This window comes from Podarcis liolepis (assembly GCF_965112155.1).
Source record: "Podarcis liolepis genome assembly, chromosome: 5".
NCBI lineage: Eukaryota > Metazoa > Chordata > Lepidosauria > Squamata > Lacertidae > Podarcis > Podarcis liolepis.
In genome coordinates, this window is record NC_139556.1 from 20067273 (window position 1) to 20078467 (window position 11195).

At 41.7% G+C, this 11195-nt stretch overlaps 1 protein-coding gene and 1 long non-coding RNA gene across 2 annotated transcripts in view; one reads left to right on the plus strand and one right to left on the minus strand.

The window, feature by feature from the left end:
- The window catches only part of LRMDA (leucine rich melanocyte differentiation associated), a 724603-nt gene that overhangs the window by 327990 nt on the left and 385418 nt on the right, over positions 1-11195 (plus strand).
- The window catches only part of LOC310706701, a 24724-nt gene continuing 17671 nt past the window's right edge, over positions 4143-11195 (minus strand). Inside the window, exon 5 of the long non-coding RNA XR_014526088.1 lies at positions 4143-4818. This is a non-coding gene — a long non-coding RNA (uncharacterized lncRNA). The remainder of the gene's footprint in view (positions 4819-11195) is intronic.

Below are 11195 nucleotides of genomic sequence, written 5' to 3' on the forward strand. Positions count from 1 at the left end.
AAAAACAAAGCCCAGCAGTGTTCCTGCAGGTAGGATTACAAATATTCTTCATAGAAGATAATACATGTTACTCTTTCACAGGGGTGCCAGTAACATGAAGTTGGTAACACATGTGTTTCCCATATGAATTCAGTGGTGTTTTTCAGACTATCCTTTACCTCAACAAGCACCCCCTCCCACATCCCCATGTATTTCTGTATTAAATTTAGGAATGAATACTTGGGTGGAAACTGTCACTTGGATAGTATCCAAATTTCTCAGGGTTCTGATTTACTCTGACTCCCCTTGAGCTAAAACAGAGGCCTTTTCTCTCTTTTCTGCGGCAGCAATTCTTTTCTTTTTTTTAAATTAAAAAATGGTTTTCTGGGTTTTACAAAAGTTGGTTTTAATAACCGAATGGTTATTTGTTTAATGTTTATCACTGTAAACCACATTGTGAATCTTTAGTTCATCAATCAAATATTAACTCCCCACCACATGCTTTTTAAAAATTTAAGTGGGTGATGGAAGCAAGAGGAGAACACTGCTTTGCCATGTGTAGAGGTAGTTCAATATCTCAGAGTCACAGGAGATACATTTACAAGTGGATGTAATTAAATGGTGCCAGTGACATTCTTTTTCTAACTTTTACAGCTGTGCCTGAGTGGGACTGTTTTCAGGGAGGCTCATGGCTGGAGAGAGAAGGAGGTTAGCCTCCCCATCCCATGTATTGTGACCCTGTTAGCAATTGGCCCTCACCTATAATTAAGTAATAAAAGAGCAGAGATATAGCTACATGCTAACCATTGAGTGTAATGTGTAGCTTGACCTTCACACACTCTATTTCTTCTTGCCTTGTTTGTAAGCCAAAGTGGTCTGGGTCAGACATAACTAGAAATGTTTTTTTTAAAAAAAAAAGAAGCTAGAAAGCTTTAAGATATGCACACCTCTGCACGTTTCAGCTTTGCACACACACCTTCATCTATGCAAGGAAGAGAAGGGATACTCCCATTCTTATTTTTGAACCAACCACACATAGTGGTTACACTTATAAACTGCTTTTTCCTCTAGCTAAATCAGAAGTTATAACCCCCCTCAATTTAGAACTGTATATTAGCCTCATTCCTTTCAAAATTAGGTTTAGTCTAGGTTTCTGGTGGGGGGTTATTGGAGCTATTCAAGGCTTAAATGTTAAAGCCGAGCTGAAACACTGTAAAGTAACAATTTTATTCTCATTCTGTGGAACTGAGCCAAGGACATGATGACTTGGCTAAGGCCTTCCAGTCAGTCTGAACTCAGAGTTTAATTCCCCGGTTATCTGTTGGATCTTCTTTTACTTGTATCTAAGCTATGAACCGCAGTGGCTCCGTTTACTTTGTAGCTGCAGACTGCTGAACTGTAGAATGTTGATATAATATTATTTGAAACTATTTTTATATGATGACTTATGTATCTGGTAGTTAAGCCTTGTTTTATCATTGAGTCATTGGGGTGGGACCTCCTGAATACATTGTCTTTAAAAGAGTTATCATTGCCTAATGTTTTTAAAATATGCAAAATAACGAACAGATTTTCACTAGAAAGTATTGCATTGTTGCATTAAAGAAAAAGGGACTGTTTCTCTGTTTCATTTTGCAGAAAGCAGGAGTGAGTTTTCTGCACTTGTAGCTGTGTCCAATCTTCTATAACTCTTCATTTCACTTTTAATTTGTATAGTGCCTTTCTATTACTATACGCAAGGAGGTTCATCTGGTAGAATGTGACCCAAAACAAAAGGTTGTATCCAACAATGTTCATATTCATGCAAGGCATCCTCTTGCACAGTGGAACTTCCTTTCCCTCTCCTCCCTCTGCGTGCCCCCCATCTGATCTGGGGTTTTCCCCAACCCCCAGAGCAGATTCTGGGGGCAAGGGATGAGTGGAAAGAGGAGAGGGAGGGGAAGTTCCATTCTGCAAATGGAAGTTCTTGCACAAACCAGGCAACTTGGCTGGCTACAATCCAAAAAGCGTAAGTGGGGTAGAATTAGTCACACACACACACACACACACACACACACACACACACAATTTTATTTGTATGTCACCTTTCCATAGTTCAAAGCATGCTCAAAGTAACTTACAACATGAAAAAATACATAACTGCAACATAACAAAAATAGTTGTAAGCAATAAATGAAACATTAAAAAATACACAACCCAAGTGAACAATTTCCACAAAAACCACAGCAAGATCTAAAATAAAGATACAAAAAACTATCAGCAACAGCCCCCTCCCCGCCCAACAAAAAATTGCAAGCAAACCAGCCCAAGAGTGATGAGCATATTGACTTCTGGGTTGACGCGATCTGGAAATGGCGGATTCCCTCCGAGCTCCGGAGGGAATCGGCTCCACTGAGGATGGGTCTTTGCCGCGCCGGCGACGCGGGGACCCTTAAAAACCGCAGGCGCGGAAGCCTGCGGACTGAAGACTCGGCGGGTGCCTTAAGCGCCCCCCCCTGATTCGCAAAGAGCCTTTTTAAAGGCTGCGGAGGGGATACGGGGGTGGCGTGGCACTGAGAGTCGATCGCTACCTCGGTGGAGCGAAGCCGCGAGCCATGACCGGAGAGCGCTGACTTCCTTCCTTGAAAATTTGGACTGAAAGAATCACCCGTGAGTAAGACGGATTGGGACTTTATAAAAATTTTACCTTCAATTGGAGACGACCGGGGGGTGTGCTAAAAGGAAGTCCGCACCCCCCCCCCCTTGCAGACCATCTAAGCAACGACATAAGAGATAAGCTGGAGAGCCTACCCTTGGCGGGGTGAGTTAAAAAGGACACTAACTTTCAAGATTTTACTAAAGGAAATTTTGTGCAGGAGAGTGGAGTTTTGGAAACCTTCCTTTTGTTTTAAACAACCCCCCCTCCCGGGCTCGGGAACGTCCTGCCTCTGTGCCTGCGTTAGAGCTGCGGAGTTTGACAGCTGTCAAAGCTGCCAAACGGGCGGTTTAAAGTGAGAAATTGCCATTTAAGATTCCTATGGACTAAGACGAGTTATAATTGAGCTGAAACTGTTGGAAACAAAGTAATAATAATCAGTTAAAGGATTGTTGGTGAAAAGGCAAATAAGTAACAAGATTCCCCCTAGGGGGAACTCTGTGAAACTACAATGGATACAATGGCTGTGGAAGGAAAGTTACTAGTGGAAATCGAAAGGATGTTTCAATTGGTGGGAATCTTACAGGAGCAGAGCTTGGCCATGAACAAACAACTTGAGACTATGACCTTGGGAACAGGCAACTCTGCTCTTTGTATTGAGGACCTTAATGAGAAAGAACCCACAGCTGATTGGGAAACAATATCTACAGAGCTGGAAGAGACTAAACAACAAGAAAAAGAAGAAGTAATCCTGGGAAGCAACAACCAAAAGTTGACATCTGTGGAATACAAGCAAGGAGACGCTGGGAACATATACACCACAAGTCTGCGAGAGATACAGAAGAAGAAGGAGGAGGCCCCAAGACAAAATGGAGTACAGGAATTTAAAATAAAGAAATATGATTGGGGCCTCCGTTTGGACTTAGACTTGGAAGAGATAGACTTTGTGGAAATACCTCAGCAGCTACCTTTGAATCTTCTTGTCGGAAGAGGACATACTTTGATGGTGAAAGAACTTTTCCCAGATCTGACGACTGCTATAAAGGACTACCAACAGGACAGGCGGAGAGGAACGGAAATAGATTTGAAAGCCTCGGACGTGAGGAACCCAGGCTGAGAACTTCGAATTTGGATTTTTATTGCGAAGGGACAAAAACCGGGGATGGGAGGGAGGGAAGAAGAGACTCTTAAAAACTCTCAAGACTTTTAGGTTTGGTTAAGATGACTCTTAATTAAGATAAAATGAAAATCGATGGAAGAGAACTTAAGTCCAACTTATGAAAATTAATCTTTATTATAAAAAAGGAGATAAGATGAATAAGATTGTTAAGAGGAGAAATATCAACTTGCTGACATAATCTTGAAACTGGGATGCATGAGGGGGGATGGGGGGAAGTCAGGGAACAAGGTTATGAAATGGGGATTTGCTGATTTTATACATGTTTTTGTCTTTTGTTTTTTCTTTGTGTATGTTTTGTCTTTATAAAAGCAGAAAACCAAATAAAAATTTTATAAAAAAAAAAAGAGTGATGAGCATATTTCCCTCATTCATTTGTTCTGTGCATTCGCTTTTTCTTTTGTTCAGTTTTTCATCTGAATTCTGGTTTTAGCTAGGAGAATGTATTAAAATTAATTCCAGAAATGGATAGTGGACAGGTTGTTTAATTTTTCAGTTCCTTCAAGTTTCCCCCTGCTCTACAGTATCTGTGGACACTGATGAAAACATTGCAAAACAATAAGCCATTTATCATGTATATTTAGTTGCATCAAACTTCTTTTAGTGCAGTGTTTTGCTGATGTGTAGACGCCATCATTCATATTGTTTTCTGTGTGGTATTTTACAAATCCACAGTATGACAACATAAATATGTACTGCTTTTTTGCAGTGTTTTATCAGTGCACATGTGTACGAGTTGAAACTGAATGTTGCAGCAAATTGTGCATGAGGCATAGTTTTCATTTTGAAAATGAGACCAGGATATTTGGGATTTCAAAATTGAGTGATAAATTCTAGATTTTTTTTAAGTATCTGTATGCAAACTATGGCAATAGGAATAGCAGATCCTGTCCAATATACTTTGAAGTAGAATGCGATGATCAAGAAGCCTCAAAATTCCAGGCAGTAACCACCCAGTATTGGTCGAAAATCTTCAGTAAAAAGTGAGTTTCTAGGATGCTAGCCTCTTCTTTGTCTTTCATGCTTCCTGTAAAAAACCCCACACAACTGAGTTATGTTAAGGCAGTTCTCACATTTACACAACAATCTTCAGTAGACAGTTAGACAGCTTAGGCACAAAGTAAAATGGATCAACTGCAGAAGACAGATTAAGCTGTCCATCACCAGAACCTGACGGTGGACTCTCTCCTACTAACATACAATTGTTGATGAGAATGAGGAGATTCTTCTTCCAGAACAGCATGAAACTTATGAAATTGTGTGGCACAATCACCACTCTTGCGCATTTGACAGGAATGAGTAGAATAAGCCTGACTTATTCAGTTTCTGCTACAATCTGTGTCATTTGACTTGCTATCTGCTGTGGCCAAAACTTAACATAATTAGTCATGTAATCTGTGTAGTTAATTTCAATGCATTTCCATGGAAGGGAAATGTATAAATAATGCAGAAAATATAATTATTTACATCACATTTTTGGACTAAAAGATCAATTGTAATGAATATTGGTCATATTTGCTAGCATGGGTTCCGTTCCTGAACTTTGGACAAACATGTATTATTGCAATTTCCACTTCTGCTTCCAACAGAATTCTCCAAATCTCTATAGCAGGTGTACTTAACTCTTTGCCCTGGGCTGGCTTACATTGCCATTCTTCTCTGAACCTGGCACCTATTCCTATACTAGTGATGTTCTAGTAGTCATATTCCAAGCTGTAATTAACCGGGAAACAAACAATAAATAAATAAACAAACAAACATATAGCATCATGACCTTCATGAGGAGGAGAATGATTGGCGTGTCTGAAGAAACATTTACTTGTGGAAAGGGAAACATAATTTCTTCAGATCTAGAACAGGGTTCATGTGTGCTCAAAGTGAGCCATGGCAATCAACATTCATGGAATTTTAACATAGAATTCATGGAATAAACCATTTATAAAATCAAAGTTCTTACCAAGTTGTCATTCTATTAAGTTGTGGTGTTTTAAGAAACAAGCACAGAACAACTGTTTATTCTATGTCCTGCCATTGTTCTTTTATGGTACTGTTGACATGATAAAAACAGCCAGCCAGCTGTCCATTTTTATTTCCCTCCTTATAAAAAAAGTGCAAAAATTTCTAATTCTCCCCCACATTGTTTATGTCTCCTGCACTTACAGATGCTGGATATTCACTAGAGAGCTAGGAAGGCAAAAGGAGTGGGAAGATTCCTTTGCTCCATCAAAATATCCAAGACAGTTTATTCATAATTTTTCCTTTATCTAGAGAAGAGACTAATGTATTTGTTATAATGTAAAATAACTAGTGCATATTACCCTAAAGCTGACAGAAGTGATAAATTAGTGGTGGTACATAGCTCTTGCACCTCTAAAATCCTATTTACCTCTTGAAATAGGTTTAAATTTTTATTCATCCAGGGGTGGGGGTGGGGGAGTGAGTGTCGGATGTGATCTTCCAGCAAACTCAGAAAACAGACGTTCCAGTTCGACCCAAGTGGTTGAACCCTGGTCATGGTGATGAGGGAGTATTGCATTAATCTTTGCACCATTTAGTCTCCTTATCTAATAGCACAGACTTATTCTTTGTAACTAACAACAATGAAGGGTGCCTTTAAGAAATCTCCAGTGAGCACCGAGGCATTACAGATTAGGTCAGTAGAACTGCTGCTAGGTTGAACATGATGGATGAGTAGGAGAATGAGTTTCTGCTGCACCGGTATTGTGAAATCTTTTCATTGTCACCAACAGGCCTACGAGGGGGCTGATGAATGAAAGAGCAAGTGTCAGAAACGCCCTTCCATGCCCTGGTACACTTTTAATATCTCCCACAGCTACAGGATGAGTATTGATAAAAGTAAAGTTTAAATATAGCTATGGAATGATGGGCGGCGATGATTTAAGGAGAACACAGCAACGGGGTTAGAGAGGGTTCATTTTCCAAAAGTGCATGGAAGGGAAGGAAGTTGAACCATGTGGATCAGAGAGAAGAGCAGGAGGCTTTTTATAAGAAGCTAATTCGATGAGGACGCTGAGCTCTTTGATGGATGAGTTACTTCCATCTGGTTGCAGTATATGTAATAAATAGCTGGGCTCATGTTTGACCTCTCTCACTTACTAGGCCTATCTTTTTCTTTTGGGATATCCAGGAGGGACTCTCCATTAGGGAGTAGGGAAACATCTGTGAAATGGGGAGGGGGAGTTATCTGGATAACAGAGCTTTGGGAAGTTTATCATGTTGAGTGGAGGGAAGAATATATTTTAAAAGTTACAGATTTATAAAGCAGTAGAGCCTTTTCTTTCTTTCTAAGCTGTTCCGCTTCATGGAAGGAGTGGGTGGCGCTCTGGTCTAAACCACTGAGCCTCTTGGGCTTGTTGATCGGAAGGTTGGCGGTTCGAATCACGTGATGGGGTGAGCTCCCGTTGCTTGGTCCCAGCTTCTGCCAACCTAGCAGTTCAAAAGCACACAAATGCAAGTAGATAAATATGTGCCGCTGTGGCAGGAAGGTAAACGGCAGTGTCCCATTGTGCCAGAAGTGGCTTAGTCATGCTGCTCACATGACCCGGAAAGCTGTCTGCAGACAAACGCCAGCTCCCGGGATCTGAAGCAAGGAGAGCACCGCACCCCATAGTCAAGTCTGACTGGACTTAACCATTCAGAGGTCCTTTGCCTTTACCTTTACCTCTGCTTCATAATTAAACAACTCTTGTTGACAAAATGTACTTTGAAGGTTTGCCGCTATGTAATCACTGTGACACTAACAACAACAGCACAGACCTGATGTTATTAGCCCAACTGGAAACCAAGCCTTAGGAGGAATGGTTGAGGGTGTTGGGTATGTTTAGCCTGGAAAAGAGGAGAATCATACCCTCAACATTTTATGCCGGATACAGTGGTACCTCAGGTTAAGTACTTAATTCGTTCCGGAGGTCCGTTCTAACCTGAAACTGTTCTTAACCTGAAGACCACTTTAGCTAATGGAGCCTCCTGCAGCTGCCGCGCCGCTGGAGCACGATTTCTGTTCTCATTCTGAAGCAAAGTTCTTAACCTGAAGCACTATTTCTGGGTTAGCAGAGTCTGTAACCTGAAGCGTATGTAACCTGAAGCGTATGTAACCCGAGGTACCACTGTACTGTATCAGTATCCTAATCCACTCAGTTCACACCCTCAACATGCAATATTTATTTTTGTGCCTGTTTATAAATGTTTTTTTTAAAAAAAGCCTTTTCCTCCTGCTTTTAACTCAAGGTTATTTTACTGTGGACAAAGTTGTTTTCATTGGAGCTTGGACTCACAGAGCTGAAAAGGATCTTAAAGTTATTGTGCCCAACCCCCTGCTCAATGCAGACTTTACAACAGGGACGGGGAACCTCCAGGTCTCTCTGTGCAGCTTTTGGGACTGTCCCTAGGCCACGTCACACCTCTCACTGGCCCTGCTCTTCTGAAGAAGCTGTCCTTCACATCCACCAGCATCTGAATTGTCTTTGGCTGAGATGCAACAGAAGGGTTTCTCAGGTTCCCTGTTTAGGCTTTGGGGTTGCCTTTCCCGGCCTTTGGAATGCTCGTTTCCATGCTGCTAGCCTTCTGATGCAATTGAAAGGAACCATCAGGCGTAGGATTTGCAGTCAGCTGCAATTTTAATAGGTTTATTGTTTAATCTAGCTTTCACTTGATTTTTGTTACCTGCTATTTTATTTTTTATTGTGGTTGTAATAGCATTCCCTCACCTCATTTTAAGTAAAACAAATTCAAATAAATATATCCCAGCCTCCAACTAATATGCTTTCCCCCCCAAGTCTTCTAAATCCTCATATAGGTAGGACCTTATTTCAGAATATATGTAGCAGATTACAGTGGTGCCTCGCAAGACGAAAAGAATCCGTTCTGTGATTCTCTTCGTCTAGCGGTTTTTTCATCTTGCGAAGCAAGCCCATTGACGGATTAGCGCTATTAGCGCTATTAGCGGCTTTTAGTGGCTTTTAGCGGCTTATCGGCTTATCGGATCAGCTGATAAGCAGCTTAGCGGCTTAGAAAAAGGGAGGGAGGGGGGAAACCCGCAGGAACTCGCAAGACATTTTCGTCTTGCGAAGCAAGCCCATTGACGGATTAGCGCTATTAGCGCTATTAGCGGCTTTTAGTGGCTTTTAGCGGCTTATCGGCTTATCGGATCAGCTGATAAGCAGCTTAGCGGCTTAGAAAAAGGGAGGGAGGGGAAAAACCCGCAGGAACTCGCAAGACATTTTCGTCTTGCGAAGCAAGCCCATAGGAGATTCGTTTTGCGAAGCACCTCCAAAACGGAAAACTCTTTCGTCTAGCGAGTTTTCCGTCTTGCGAGGCGTTTGTCTTGCGGGGCACCACTGTAATTTGGACTTGTCATAGTAAAGCCGGCTGTTTATTATTTATTTGTGTGATGGTGGACTCCAGACTCTTATGATGTCATAATGGCACAAAGTGATGGATAGCTGTCAAAGTTCAAAAGTCATGTATGGCATCAAGTGTGAAGCAGGTGGACTTGGTTTGTAGGGAACATCCTTATGGGCCAAATTGGGACCTGTGCTCTGGAGATTCCCCACTGCTGGTCTGAGGCCTAGGGAGTGAGCTGTTTTCTATCTCCATCATTATTCCAGAGTCTATCAGGTTCCCTTGCCCCTGAGAAGAGCCAGGTGCTGCAGGTTGTCAAGCTGCCTGGGTGAATTGGTCCAAGAAACCCAAATGTCCTGTTATCCCAGGTGTGTACGTCCTTTATTCTGATCTATGAAACTGTCAAAGAGATCAGGGGAAACAGCCTCAGCAGCTGTCACATCTAAAACCTGGAGAAGGGGACATTGTCCAGTATTCCCACCCCTGAGCTTTCATAAGTCACTACTGCCTTTTTAAAAGAATCATGTTAGGTATATAAATATTTTAAATAAATAAACACGTGTATTAAATACTTCCACCATTTGGAATCTCTGTCGAGTTTGAGGACCATTTTGAATTTCTGTCAAGTTTGAGGTATGGTTATGCCCTCAGCCTGCACTTCATTTTAATGGACAACATTCAAGGGTAATGGTCAATATTAAAGCACTTTGCACACTCAAAGTGCTCTAGAATGTGGTTTTGTAGGGATGATGATAGCGTGCGTCCAGTCGGGATGACATCTGAACAGCAGGCAGAGAGATGAAAGAATTAAAAGTGGTAAAATAAAACAAATGTTGACTTTCGTCTTGGTTGATCTGTTGAATACAGATGTTTAGTATCAAATGTATCATCGAAACCTGGTTTCTGGCTTTGGTGGGGAGAGGATTGACGTTGCTACAGTAAAACAGAGGAAGCAACTCAGCTCTTCACCCAGTATACATTGCCTCCAATATCCTTTTTCCGATAACCACATGTGGGGATATATAGCAGCTCTCTGCACAATTCACTTGCAGCAACAATATTTCGTCCCTCATGTTCCTTTGCATCTAATAACTGGATATCAATATTATTTGGGTCTTAAATGCATTTACCCTTGGTCAGTGGTCTGACCCACCAAGCCAAATGCAGCCCAACAGTCAATTATGGTGACTCAGCAGGGGCTCAGCAAACCTCTTGGTTCTGCTGCTTCCCTGGGACTGCCAAAGGAGCCTCACATAAATGGCAATGAAGTTAATAGTGAGATTCCCATCAAGCCAAGCTTGGTTCTGAGCCTTTTCCCTGAAGTTATGCTCCTTCTTGTAGAGATCCTGATATAGACCAAAACAGTGAAACTTCAGGCTTTGCTCTGAGACCTAGGAAGCCTGGATCCAGCAGCACCTTTTTTTCCCTGGCCACTACTGCTCTGCTTTTCATGGTGCCATCTTTTGCCTTCCACCAGATCTACAATGCCTGTCGCTATTCAGAATGCCTTCCTCTTCCTATGTAGGAAAATGCACAATTTGTCCTAAGAAACTGAGCATTCTGTCCAATAATAATAATAATAATAATAATAACAATAATTAAAAAAAAATTATACCCCGCCCTCCCCAGCCAAGACCGGGCTCAGGCCGGCTAACAACCAATAATAAAAACAAGTTTATTAAAATACAATTTAAAAAAGATTAAAATACAACATTAAAACATTAGGATGCAGCCTCTTCACAGGAGGAGAAAGGAAAAAGAAAGAGGGGGAGGGAATGAATCAAACTGATTTTAAGCCAAAGGCCAGATGGAACAACTCTATCTTACATGCCCTGCGGAAAGAAATCAGATCCCGCAGGGCCCTGGTCTCATGAGACAGAGCGTTCCACCAAGCCGGAGCCAGTGTTGAGAAGGCCCTGGCTCTGGTTGAGGCTAATCTAACTTCCTTAGGGCCCGGGACCTCTAGAGTGTTGCTATATATGGACCTTAAGGTCCTCCATGGGGAATATCAGAAGATGCGGTCCCATAGGTACGAGGGCCCTA